General features: G+C 42.0%; 1 protein-coding gene across 34 annotated transcripts in view; it reads right to left on the reverse strand.

The window, feature by feature from the left end:
- LOC147342510 (uncharacterized) overlaps positions 1–13,965 on the reverse strand; it is a 360,032-nt gene that overhangs the window by 326,841 nt on the left and 19,226 nt on the right. The window contains exon 2 of one of the 34 annotated variants that reach the window (XR_015157862.1): positions 7,611–7,702. The exons of the other annotated variants lie outside the window; for them this stretch is intronic. The gene's annotated coding sequence lies outside the window, so the exon portion shown is untranslated. The remainder of the gene's footprint in view (positions 1–7,610; positions 7,703–13,965) is intronic. 34 annotated transcript variants of the gene reach the window in all.

Consider the following 13,965-nt stretch of genomic DNA (forward strand, 5'->3'; position numbering starts at 1 on the left):
GCACGGAGAGCTGAGATTTTGGCATCACTATGGGCACCAGTTTCTTTGCCTGTAAAGGTGCTGAATCAGATTCCATGATCTCTTAGACCAGTGGTCCCCTACTTTTTTGGCACCAGGGACTGGTTTCGTGGAAGACAATTCTTCCACGGATTGGGGTGGGGTGGGTGATGGTTTCCGGATGATTCAAGCGCATTACATCTATTGCACACTTCATTTGTATTATCATTCCATCAGCTCCACCTCAGATCAGCAGGCATTAGATCCCAGAGGTTGGAGACCCCTGGCTTAGACTCCTTTCTGCTGTAATGCTCCGTGTTCTTTTGTTGTCTTTCTTTTTTTAATTACACCGAGTGCACAGCTTTCAAACCCTACTCATTTTCTTGAGAGAAATCCTCGTCTCTTTTCTTTTCACCTGATATTTTTTTGGCAGCTGTCACTTCCCACACAGAGCTACAGAAAGGGCTTGTCATAGCCCCGAGCAAGCATGGCTGTTTGGCAGCCAAGGTGCAAAGCTGAGTGAACAGGGCAAATTCTCCAACCTTCCCACTTCCAACAGGGCAGCCATGCATAGCATTTGATCAGACAAAGCTTCCTCCAGCCCTTCAGCCTGCAACTCCTTCTGTGTTCAACCAGGCACTCACATTCTTGTTACAAGCTCCCCACGAGCCAGCAGCAAGTTGGAAACAAAGGGTCTGAGTGCTCTGTGCACGTGGGAGTCTTTGCCACCCTGCCATGCCCACTGACCTGCCATAGTTCATCAACAGCGATATGCGTGCCTGGTCAGGGCTCGCTGGGGAAGCTGCGGCAGACATTTTATCTGGGAACAAGGGAAGGGAGATCCCTGCTCACTGAAGCAAAGGCTATTCCCGCAAATGGCTTAAAAGGGTCCTTCCTCAAGCAGAGGAGCAGCCAGAGAGAACCCCAGGTAAGGGCAGGCAGTGGGGTCACATAACGGACAAGAAGAATTCTAAAGGAGTAATTCAGTTGCATTGGAGAGCTGGATCCCAACATCAGTTTGAATCAATAAATCTGGGTTATTCTCCTATGACACAGAATAAAAAGTCACGCCTCTATCTGCTACTAGCAGAAGGCCTCACAATGCCCTTAGTAGTAATTGCTACCATTTACTGAATAACTATGATTCCATAATCATGTGTGGTGGCTGATACAACCTTCCTTTTCCAGATGAGGAAAATGAGCTTCCTTGTGAGTGAATCACATTCCCTAAGCTGGCCCAGATGAAGTTCCCTCCTCCCAAGATGAGAATTATGTGCAAGTCAGTGGTGAAAGAGGGGCACCCAGGAGAAACCAGGAACTAAGCTGGGAGTAGGGGTAGGGAGGATAGGCCAGAGGAAAGAGACAAACAAGGGTGGGATTTCAGACAAAATTCCGATCCAACAGGGAAAGGATGCAGAGTTGATTTTGTCTCAGAGTCACACCCCTCACAGCAAGGGAGCTGGACTGACATACTAGTCATCGGTTAAGGGCCTCCAGGGGGCTGTACCTTTCCAGCACTTGGCAATCCTCTGAAGATCACAGATGCAGGCCATTAGCAGCAAAAGCCTACCAAAGTGAGGAGAGGGGCGGGGAAATGACAGAAAGAACTCTGCTGTGGGGGCCTGGGTGACACTGAGTGTACCCTGCATAAGGAAACCAAGGAGAGCTCAGACCCAGTTCTGTCTTCATCCTCAGCCCCTTCATCACAGCTTCTTTTGTTCTTGACAGCTACTTGGAGAAAAAGACAGGTCAGCACAGATAGGAAAACAATGCTCAGCTTAAGTAACCAACCCAAAGTCATCTAGCTGGAAGGGACCAGCTAGCCCACAACCTGATTCTGACTCCAGATCCTCATTCTCTTATCACCACACTGGGCTGCTTTCCCGAGCAGAACAAAGAAATAGCCCAGCAGTGTCACAGGACGGGTACTTGAAGCCATTCTTGACACCAAGCATTCCCCCCCACCACCTCGGAGTGCTTATAAATCCACAATCAGGAAGGGATTCCTTTGAGCAAGCACTGCCTCTCCACGGGGTCTCTGTTGAAATGCCAGGAACTGCAGACAGTTCCTGAACATCCAGGTCATCCCCAAGAAGCAGCAGACAGGGGCGAGATCGGTGCTGGAGGTTCTCCACCCCTGCAGAGACAACATTTGTGTACAGAACACCAGTGGTTCCCTTAGGCCCTCCCAGTAGCCACACTCAATAGTTGGGTGAGGAGCTGTATCCTCATTTTGCAGTTGAGAAAATCGAGTCTGACAAAGGTGACTTCTCCAAGTTACAGAGTACAGAATAGGAGAGGCAGAAGGGGAAGCCCTCCATGTCTTACCATCTTGAATACTGTCTTATCCATGAAATTCCTGAGTACAGTGTGGTATCTCTGGGCTTTTCCTGTGCAGAATTCTGTGTGTCTCTCCTATCTCTTGATCACAGCACCTACTTCTCTTTAAGGGACAACATTCCCCTCACATACAGTCTTGGAGGGAGTGGGAAATTGGTGGGAGAGGCACTTCACCTACCAAAGCACTGGGTTCCTGATCCCAGCTGTCCAACCGAGTACCCTATTCACACTCATCTGCTCACAAGAGGGCACGTGATCCAAGTAGGAACAATCAATGATTTGGAGAACAGTGATATGGATGCTAGGAGATGGCTACAATTATTGCTGAGATTGTAAATGCTAAAAGCCATGCAGATTTCAAGATTCCAAAACTATCTTTACAACTAAAAAAATAAAAATTACCTGTAAATAAATCCAGTGCAGAATAAAATAGAGATGAAAGAGTAAGTGATGGGAGGAGAAAAATAAGATGAGATGACAAGAAAGAGGAAAGGAAGGGAGAAAGAGGAGTATTGGAATCCCCTGATTTAGCCAAGGCTAAAGGGAACAGTAACCACCTCAGACGTTTTAGTTACATGGAACACTGAAAGCTCTTATCTTCAGAAGTATTACATTCAGCTTCTGTCACTTCCAGCCAAAAGGATTCTTACAAATATCACACTAAAAAATGTTTGGGTATATATAATATATTCATATTATTGATATACAGTAGTAGATTTCAATCAATATAAAGAAATTTTTTTATTTATTTTTACTTTACAATATTGTATTGGTTTTACCATACATCAACATGCATCTGCCAAAAAGAAGCTTTTATTAAATCCATCCAGAAGAAAAATAACAAAGCAGGAGGCATTACCCTCCCATACTTCAGACAGCACTATGAGGCTACAGTAATCAAAATAGCATGCTACTGGCACAAAAACAGACATACAGATCAGTGCAACAGAGTAGAGACCCCAGAAGAAACCCACACACCTATAGACAAATTAATCTTTGACAAAGGAAGCAAGAATATACCATAAGAATATAAGACAGTCTCTTCAAAAAGTGGTGTTGGGAATGGTGGACAGAAGCATGTAAATCAGTGAAGCTACAACACACCGTCATACCATGCACAAAATTAAATTAAAATGGCTTAAAGACGTACTATAAGACACCATAAAACTCCTAGAAGAGAATGCAAGCAAAACATTCTTTGAGAACATAGACAAAACATAAATTGTACCACTGTCTTATGAGGTCAGTCTCCCAAGACAATAGAAATAAAAGCATAAGTAAACAGATGGGAACTAATCAAGCCTTTAAGCTTTACACAGCAACCATAAAGTGAAAAGACAATCTACAGACTAGGAGGACACATGTGCAAATGATGCAACAAAGGTTTAATCTCCAAAATACACTAACAATTCATACAGCTCAATAACAGAAAAACAAACAACCCAATCAAAAATGGGCAGAGGACCAAAACAGACATTTCTCAAAAGACCACTGAGCCACCTAGGTAGCCCAGAGACGACATACAGAAGGATGACAGGCACATGGAATGATGCTCATCATTGACAATTATTAGAGAAAAGCAAATCAAAACGACAATGAGGTACCACCTCACACAAGTCAGAATGGCCATCATTAAAAAGTCTACAGATAATAAATGTTGGAGAGGGTGTGGAGAAAAGAGAAGCCTCCTACTGTTGGTGGGAATGTGAATTGGTGCAGCCACTATGGAGATTCATCAGTATGGAACCTCCAAACAATATGGAGATTCATCAAAACACTAAAAGAGAGTTGCCATATGATCCAGCAATCCCACTCCTGGGCACATATTCCAGAAAAACTATAATTTCAAAAGGTACATGCACCCTTATGCTCATAGCAGCACTATTTACAATAGCCAAGACATGGAAATGACCTAAACGTCCATTGACAGATGAATGGATATGGATGTGGTATATATACCACATCCATACAATGGAATGCTGCTGCTGCTGCTGCTGAGTCACTTCGGTCTTGTCCGACTCTATGACCCCATAGATGGCAGCCTACCAGGCTCCTCCATCCCTGGGATTCTCCAGGCAAGAACACCTGAGTGGGATACTAGTCAGCCATGCAAAAGAATGAAATAATTTCATTTGCAGCAACTTGGATGGACCTAGAGGCTATCATGCTAAGCAAAGTAAGGCAGAAGAAAGACAAATACTATATGGTATCACTTATATGTGGAATATAAAATATGATACAAATGGAACTTACCTATGAAACAGAAACAGACTCACAAAGAGAACAAACTTGCGGTTACTGAAGGGGAGGAGACGTGGGAGAAAGACGGACTGGGAGTTTGGGATTAGTACATGCAGAATATAAAAAAGCACACACACACATATATAAACACATAACTGAGTCACTTTGCTGTATAGCAGAAATTAAGCACAGCACTGTATGAGTCACTTTGCTGTATAGCAGAAATTAAGCACAGCACTGTAAATCAACTATACTTCAATAAAATTTAAAAATAAAAAAAGACTAGGAAAAAAAGAATCATTTATCCATATAGTGAGTAACAGACTGAGAAGCTGCTGACACCGCAATAGTAAACAGTTTTAGATGTGGCCTCCGAAGCTGCAGTTCCATCTTCAGCTCCACAGACAGACAGCAAACTTTATCTAAGAGCCAATTCAATCACTCAGGACCCCTGCACACTGACTCTCAGAGAGGCTAGAAGATTTGTCCAGTCTCCTTACCTGTGAAACAGGACATCTGCCTGTCTCTCTCATACACCAGAATTATTAGGAAATTATTAGGAAAAAGAATTATTAGGAAAAAGATAGAACTAAAGAATACTGTATAGATATGAGGGATTTATTAACTGAGGTTACAGACCCTGCTGAACTACTGACTCTTTGCTAAATTATGTGTGTGTGTGTGTGTGTGTGTGCGTGTGTACACATGTGCATAGGTACATGTTGTCTGGTATAAATACAATCATATCTCAATGACCCCTCTCTCTATCTTTGGAGTAAGTACTTTTGAGGAGTTGGTTGGTTTTCATGGATGCTTTTTGGGTGACTTCCCCCACCAGCATCACAGCAAAAAAAAGAAAATGGACTTTGACAGGCTCTGAGTTAAAGCTGTCTGGATTGCTCAATACAAAGTTCAAATTCTATATGGACTCTTTCATCCTTGAATGCAAATGCTCCTGACAGTCCATCCTAGTGGCTTTCAGAGGTTCTGCAAAATGCATGCAAGACTCAGCCTCTTCAAAATCCAGTTTACTAAAATCAGTGCCCTGGGTGTCCCCTTCTCTCCCTCAACTCTGTATCTCATCAGTCCATCAGCCTTGTTGATCCACTTCATTCCTCCTGACCCAACAGCACTGCCGGCTCCGGAACTCAGCCTTCCTCCTGCCAGGGCCCCAAGCCCAGAATGACTTGTTTCTAAGACAACTACCTGACTATTGATGCTCCCCATCTAAAATCTTGTGAATAAGTTTCTATTACTTACTAAATCAATTATTAATATCTTAATTAGACTCATAATTTCTCCACCTCTATCTCTTCAGCTTTTCTCTTGCTTTTCCTCATATGCACCTTCTGTTCTAGCCATATAAAAATTTAACTTCAAATTTTCCAAACTGCCAAGCTCTCTCATATTTCTAGGCTTTAGCACTTGCTGTTTCCTCTCCCCAGAACTCCTCACACCCTTCCCAGCCATGCCTTGTCTGGAAATTTTCAAATTATTCAAAAAGAATTAACTCAAGCATCAGCTTCCTTGTGAAGCTATTTCTGGGCATGCCGGCCTTTGGAGCCTTTTGGAGGCTCAAATCTGTACATTATTATCATCATTAAAAAGTGAAAGGGTTAGTCACTAAGCCATGTCTGATTCATGCCCCCATGGGCTGTAGCCTGTCAGGCTCCTCTGTCCATGGGATTTCCCAGGCAAGAATGCTGGAGTGGGTTGTCATTCCCTTCTCCAGGAGATCTTCCCAACCCAGGGATCAAACCCAGGTCTCCTGCATTGTAGGCAGATTCTTTATTTGTTTATAGAGCACTTATCATGTTCCAGCTACAATGCTAAGCACTTTACGTCAGCTAATCTCATTTAGTTTTCTCAACAACACTATGAAATGTATGTTGTTTTTATTCCCATTCTACAGATAGGGGAAATAAAACATGGGACTATTATTACCCGAAACTACAGAGGTAATTAGTGGTAAAACCAAGACTGGAATCCAGGCTGTCAGACATCAGAACTCATGTGCATAATTTCCATTATACCACACTACACTATTGGCATATTTGTATGGTAGCATTTATTCTAGTACACTTTATTAACATGACTGTTTTGCTTTGAAAAAGCCTTGAGCTGACTGTGAATCCTTAAGATCAAGATGTGTCTTCATTTAGTCAATCTCTTGGTCATGAAGGCGATACCTGAAAGTGACAAATACAATACCACGTGGTAATGTATGATGAGGGGGATGAGAACGGGATGCTATTGGGACACAGAAAAGCAGGGCCAAGAAGAAAGGGAAGGCTTCTTAAGGAGATGGAATGGTGCAGACAAAGTCATGGAGTCTGAGAAACCGCGGAAGATTTCAATCCTTTCCTGAATTTGCCCTGCAGTTGGCTAGTGGTTCAGTGAAGGTCAGGAATCCAGTGTGCTGCAGTCCATGGGATCTCAAAGAGTCAGACACAACTTAGTGACTGAACAACCTCCTGCACCGGTAATCTAGCCCTCAGGGTCTTCTGAGCAGCCCCTGGGAGAGGAAAGAGCAGCCCCAGGATCTGGGGAATAGGAACCACACCCTCTGGTGGAAGAGAAGAACACTCACTCGATGGAGTGCACAGTAGAGGAAGCAGTTGGCCCTTAGCACAGCCCAGACTGTGTCTTCCAGTCTGTCTTTATCAGTCATTTAACCTTAAAGATGTCACTTAACTTTCCTGAATCTGTCTCCCCAACTAATTGGGACAGTCTTGCATGCTCTGTCTTTGGAAACTAAATTTGAACCTAAGCCAGGAAGGAGATCTGATCCTGATACACAGGACAGCACCCAGTAGGACTGGCATAGTGAGAATTTCATTCATTCGTTTGTCTGTTGATTCAAAATATGTATTGAGCTTTTTTCATTTTCAGGAGTTGTGCTTGGTCATGGGGCATAAATCGGCGACAGACAATGACCCATTGTTTGTCTTGAAACATAATGGGAAGACAGGCATTTAAAGAACAATTAACATTAAAGTACGTTGAGTGTTTTTGTAGAGATTATAGGGTACCTTAGAGTATTCAGCAGGTAGACTTGACCCTTTCCCAGGGAGTCAGAGAAGGCTTCCTTGATTAAGGAGATGTGGTCTGCATAAGCTGAAACCTGAAGGATGAATAGAACCAGCCAAGTGAAGGGAGGAATGGGAGAAACATTTCAGATACACGGAAAAGCATATAAAAGCCCAAATCCAGACAAGACGTAGAACAGCATAGATTTCAAGGACACAACCCAGTATGCTGCTGCTGCCGCTGCTGCTGCTAAGTCGCTTCAGTCGTGTCCAACTCTGTGTGACCCCAGAGATGGCAGCCCACCAGGCTCCCCCGTCCCTGGGATTCTCCAGGCAAGAACACTGGAGTGGGGTGCCATTTCCTTCTCCAGTGCATGAAAGTGAAAAGTGAAAGGGAAGTCGCTCAGTCGTGTCCAGTATAACTGGAGCATAAAGTATGAGAAGCAGAGTAGCATAGACAACACTCAAGAGGGGAGTAGTGGTGAGATTTAGAAGGCCTTAAACCACGTTGAGAAACTGAGGTTTTAACATTAGAATAATGGGGAGCCATTGATAGATATTAATTAGAAAAGAGACATGATACATTTTGAGTATAGCTATATACGCGCACACACACACACACACACATATATATATATGATATTTATACTATATCTTAGGGCCCCTTTCATAGAATAATATCCAGGTCTTTTGAGATTGATCCCAAGAGACGAGTTCCAGGAGTAAAGGGAAAGCTGGAAAATGCCTCTTCTCTGAACCTGCCAAATCACTCTTACCTTCTCAATATTCCTCTAATGGCAAATACCACACCCTGCTGGCCCCACAAGGCACTGTTTCCCACATAATGGTCCAGCCCAGCTGGAACTAGGAAGGATATTTAAGCAACATTTAATTGAAAATGGACAATAATAAAAGACATATGGTATTTACAAAGTGTAACACAGAACATGGACATCTGGCTCAAAAGCTCATCCTCTGTCGTGGAACCCCTAGGGGTCGTCACAAACTCCCTGTTCTTACCTTATTTCTCCCCACACTCTCCAGGCCTGATTTCGAGGTAAATTATACACACATGACTCAAAGCCCACGTCTCTGCCCCCTGCCTGCTCCCTAAACTACAGACTTGTATATTCAGCTCACATTGTTGAATCCTTGTTACCTCCTCAGTCTCCTACCTGACACCTTCAACCAGCTATCTAAGGAGCACCCTAAAATCAATAAAGTTAAATAGAAACGCTGATTCTACCTCCTCCCTAAAAAATGTTCCCCCTAGTCTTCCTCACCCCTTGAAAGACATGCTATGATCGGATTTTGTCCTCGTTTATCATCTATTCCTCACCCCCGCAACTAGGTATAAGTCCATGAGAGCAGGGGTCTGGCTTATTGTATCCTTACTCCGCATCCACAACTGTAGCTGGCACACAGCAAGACGCTCATAAATAGCTATAGAATGAATGCACGAATCATCAGATTAGGCCTTGGCATAGCATACTTCACCTACCAGCCCCTGGCAGCTTCCAAGTGACAGACTTTTTGCCATCACTTTACTATTTTTTTTAAAAGCTGACTTCACCCTCACAGTGACCTGACCATTCAGCTGGTTTGACCAGATGTGCCTACAGGTAGTCATCAGGGACTCAGGATTTCTTTTATTCCAGGGATTAAGGTCATTCACGTTAAGAAAAGGCTTATTTTTCATTCCATCTATTTAGACAAGGAACTAAGATGCCACCCCTGCACCCCTGGAACCCTGATTCAATTTAGAGAGACAGACACACACCTAGATGGCCCTCATAGGAAACAGTGGGTTATATGCTCTGACTGAGGTACAAACATATATAGGATTTAAGGGTAATTTTAATTGCACCTTGGGAAGAAATGGGAATCTAAAGGAACGTGGAATTGAGCTAGTGTCAGGTAGTGGTAAGGACAGGGAGGAATTCCAAATTAAAGCATGTTTATGAAGGATTCTCAGAAGCTTTCAAGGACAGTTAGTAAAGGTCTCTACCTTGAGCTCTGAGTACACAAGGTGAGGAAAAGTCAAGATGGTACATAAATTAGGTGAGCATATATTATGAACAAAGAATTTGTTATTATGTTATTATATGTTATTATGTATATATATGTTATTATATATATAACATATATGTTATTAATATTCATAATATTATTATTATGAATTAATTCTCAGGGCACATGAGAATTAATAAATCACAAGAGTATCAACTTTGCCATCAGAAAATCTGGATTCTAATTCTGGCCCTATCACTTCCTACTTTTGTGACCTTGTGAATACAAATCAACCTCTCTAAACTATACCCAAAAATGAAATGGTAGTAATACCCATCTACTGAAGACTATTGCAAGAATGAAATGAGATAATAAATATAAAGTTTCTGGAACATAAGATCTTCATTTTTAACTTTAGGTATTTTTATTATCATTGTCTCAAAAACTTGCTTTCTCCTGGCTTTAAATTTGTTTCATATGCTTAGAAGAATCGAAAAGTTAAACTCTGTGATCTGTTTAATAAACTGCTTTTATTGAAGGTATAAAATGAAACTGAATACAGATTCATGTAGAAAATACTATATTTAGTGTGCAAGGAAGAAGAGGGAAGTGCATTGAAAGGTAAGAGTGGTGAAAAGCTAATAGCAACCCAAATCTTCTGAGCACTTATGATGCCTTGAAATATATGCCAAGCACAGGTAATTCCTGGTTCTTCATTGCCCCACGTTTCCTACATCAAGAATGAAGTGCAATTAAGCTTAAATCACAGATATTCTTCCATAATGTAAAGGGAATATCCCTTCCACTGATAATAGCCAGGAAAAGAGGAAACCAGAAACTTAGAGGTGTTTTTCCTCAAGCCCAAAGCAAAAGGAAAAGGTTATTCCTTCCAGTATAGGAAGAGAGTGGAATTTCTATTTAAGAGGAAGAAGGAGGCAGATACCATGTCAAAAAGCCAAAATCTCAGGGCAGAACATATGAGTGGTGCTCTGCTCTCCATTGGGAATTTGAGGACAGTGGTGAGAGGCAACACGCAACACTTCAACATGGAGTAAAAATGGTCACAGAATCATTTTAGGTGGACGAGAGCCTGAATCAGCATTTCTAAAGCTGCCTCAGCTTCGGTGTTGTATAGAATCCAGGATTTTCCCTCAGGATCATGGGCTATGCTGTGGCAACAGCACAGCAACCCTATAGATGAGGGCTACAGAACAGGCTGCCTTCAGAGTTCCCAGCCACATTCTCAGCACCAGTGAAAGGGGTGCAGCTAGAAAGGCGGCAGGGGGCCCACCCGCTGGAGGGCAGCCAGTCGTAAACTTCGGCCTCTATGCCAACGTCCAGGTGGAAGGAATAACAAAAAGCAAAACCAAAACCGTTTCAATAAAGTGGCCTGTGTGTGGGGAGCCAGGCCCCCCCTACCTGCTGCAACAGGTGCATCAATCCCAGTCTCTCAGACTTAGAGAACAGCCTGGACAAGAGCAGAGGAGGCTGGGTTTAAAAGAGGAGCATTTTCCAAGGAGACCCAATCACCCACAAGCTGGGTTTTTGGGGGGGTTTTTTGTGTTAGTATCCAGAGCAGACTTCAAATACATGTTCATTTTTTTCTGAGAAATATGAAAACAATTTTGAACAGCTGCAGTAAGGCAAAAATCAACATACAATAAATTGGACATATACAAAATATTCAAGTTGCTAAGTTTTGACAAATGCATACATCTGTGAAATCACTCTCACTTATAAGGGCCAACTTGCCCATTAGCCATACACATACAAAAAGGTTTCAGCTTATTCTTTTTTTTTTTTTTTACTATATGCAAAATAGATAACTAATAAAGACCTATTGTATAGCCCAGGGAACCCTACTCAAAATGCTGTAGTTGCCTATATGGGAAAAGAATCTAGAAAAGAGTAAATATATGTATACATGTAACTGATTCACTTTGCTGTATACCTGAAACTAGTACATTATAATAAATCAATAAAAAGTAAAAATTAAAAAAATAAAAGAGGTTATTTAAACTGGAGACAATTGAGATAATAGTAACTGGAAATTCTGAGCAGTCTCCCCCACAACCCTTCTTTCCAGCTTCCTAATAGCACAGGGCTTTTGAGGAAGATGAAATTAGTTATAAAAAAAATTAAGTCCTTCCTATGATTAATAGAATAAAATTATGACCCTAAAACACATGCAATATTGCATCTATTCTTGCAACAGTTTTATAAGACAGACACTAGCATCACCTTATTTTACAGACAAGTAAACTAAAGCTTAATGAGGTTAAGTAAATAACCCAAAGTCAAGGGCCTGGGGGAGAGAGATCAACAGGATGGAAACAGACACAGGGCTCACCTCCCCTCACAAACATATCAAAAGGATGACTGAATACAGAGCAACTCTCCCTGAAATCAACCTTGGAACTAGCAAGACAGGTCTTCTACAATGAAAGCTTTGAAGAAAGAGCCCCACAGAGTCCAGTAAAGGAGAAGTGATCTAGTTAGAGCTGCACCTCTAGCAGGGGGACACATGAGAAGAGGGGGATAACACAGGCTCAGGGGTCCTCCCTGGGCAGTGAGGGGTTCTAGTCACACATTAGGCACCCCAGCCCTGACATCTAGCTCCAAAAAAGATGAGCCCCCTTAGCCAATTTGAAAACCAGTGAGGCTTACTGGAGGGCTGAAAGATGGCTCTTCAAGAGAGCAAGCACACCCTTGATTACTCCCAGTCATCAGTGCACACTGGAGGCAGCAAAACTAGCTCCAAGGTGAAGACCACCATCAGAGTGTGCACACTTTGAGAGGAGCAGAGACACCGACCCTTCCTCTCCAACTCAGCCTCTAACCAAGGCAGGCACACCAGGGAGAAGTAAAATCAGCAAAGAAATGCAGATCCAAACTCTCAGGCCTTAGCCATGTCCAAAACCAAGGTGGAAACTGCCATCACACTCCAGAGATACCCATTCTCGCCGGGTTCCTACTCCAGCCTATTGAACCCTAGCCCTGCCCCTGATACTGACAGACAGTGAGTGTAGAAGCCTGGTTCACACCTGACTCTGGCTATAGCCCTTCCAATTACAGTGCTACCTCCCACCAAGGCAGCTGTCCCAGGGGAAGACTCGGGCTGTGCTCACTTCAGATTCAGGTCTCCCACCAAAAGCCACTGGGCACAAAGACTGCATAGGGATGCTCCCACACAAGGACAGCCCTTCAAGACCAGAGAAGTAACTGTTTCACCTAACGAAGATCAAGATATACAAACAATAATAAGAGAATACTACACAGTTATATCCCAACAAACTGAACAAACCAGAAGAAATGGGTGAAACATAATCTTCAAAGACTGAACCAGAAAGAAATGGAAAATCTGAACAGACCAGTTACAAGTATTAAAATTGAGTCAGTAACCAAAAAACTCCCAACAAAAGTCTAGGATCTGATAGTTCCTTGGTGGAAATTCTACCAAACACATAAAAAAGAGTTAATATCTATCCTTCTCAAACTCTTCCCCAAAAAATGAAGAAAAGGAAACACTTTCAATTCTCTGAGGTTACCATTAGCCTGATGCCAAAAACCATACAAAAACACTACAAAAAAGGAAAATTACCAGTCAATATCCCTGATAAATATAGTTACAAAAATCCTCAAAAATATTAGCAAAATATATTCAACAATATACAAGAAGGATCTTACACCATGATCAAATGAGGTTTAATCCAGGGATGCAAGGACTGCTGAATATTAACAAATTAATGTGACACAACATATGAATAAAATGAAGGATGAAAAATCACATGATCATCTCGGTAAATGCAGAGAAAGTATTTGACAAAATTCAATACCCATTCATGATGTAAACTCAGAGTTGGCACAGAGGGAACATATCTCAACATAATAAAGGCTATCTGTGACAAACCCACAGCTAACATCATACTCTATGGTGAAAAACTGAAAGATTTTCCTCTACAATCAAGACAGGGATGCCCACTCTTTCTGTTTATATTTAACACAGTCTTGGAAGTCGTAGCCACAGCAATCAGACAAGAAAAGGAAGCAGAAGTCACCCAGATTGGAAGAGAAAAAGTAAAGCTGCCGCTACTTTCAAAGGACAGGATATTATATATTAAAAAGCCTAAAGTTTCCATACACAAAAACCATTAGAACTAATACAAGAATTAAGCTGTAGGATATAAGATTAACAAACAGGAATCTTGCTTTTCTATACAGACATAATGATTAATCAGAAAGAACGCAAGAAAACAATTCCACTTACAATTGCATCAAAAATAATAAAATACACACACAAACTTCATCAAGGAAGTGAAAGGGATTGAAGAGGATATGAATAAATGGA

This window comes from Bos grunniens, chromosome 29 (genome assembly GCF_055505025.1).
Source record: "Bos grunniens cultivar Pamir isolate PY7600 chromosome 29, Bosgru_T2T1.0, whole genome shotgun sequence".
Taxonomy (NCBI): Eukaryota; Metazoa; Chordata; class Mammalia; order Artiodactyla; family Bovidae; genus Bos; species Bos grunniens.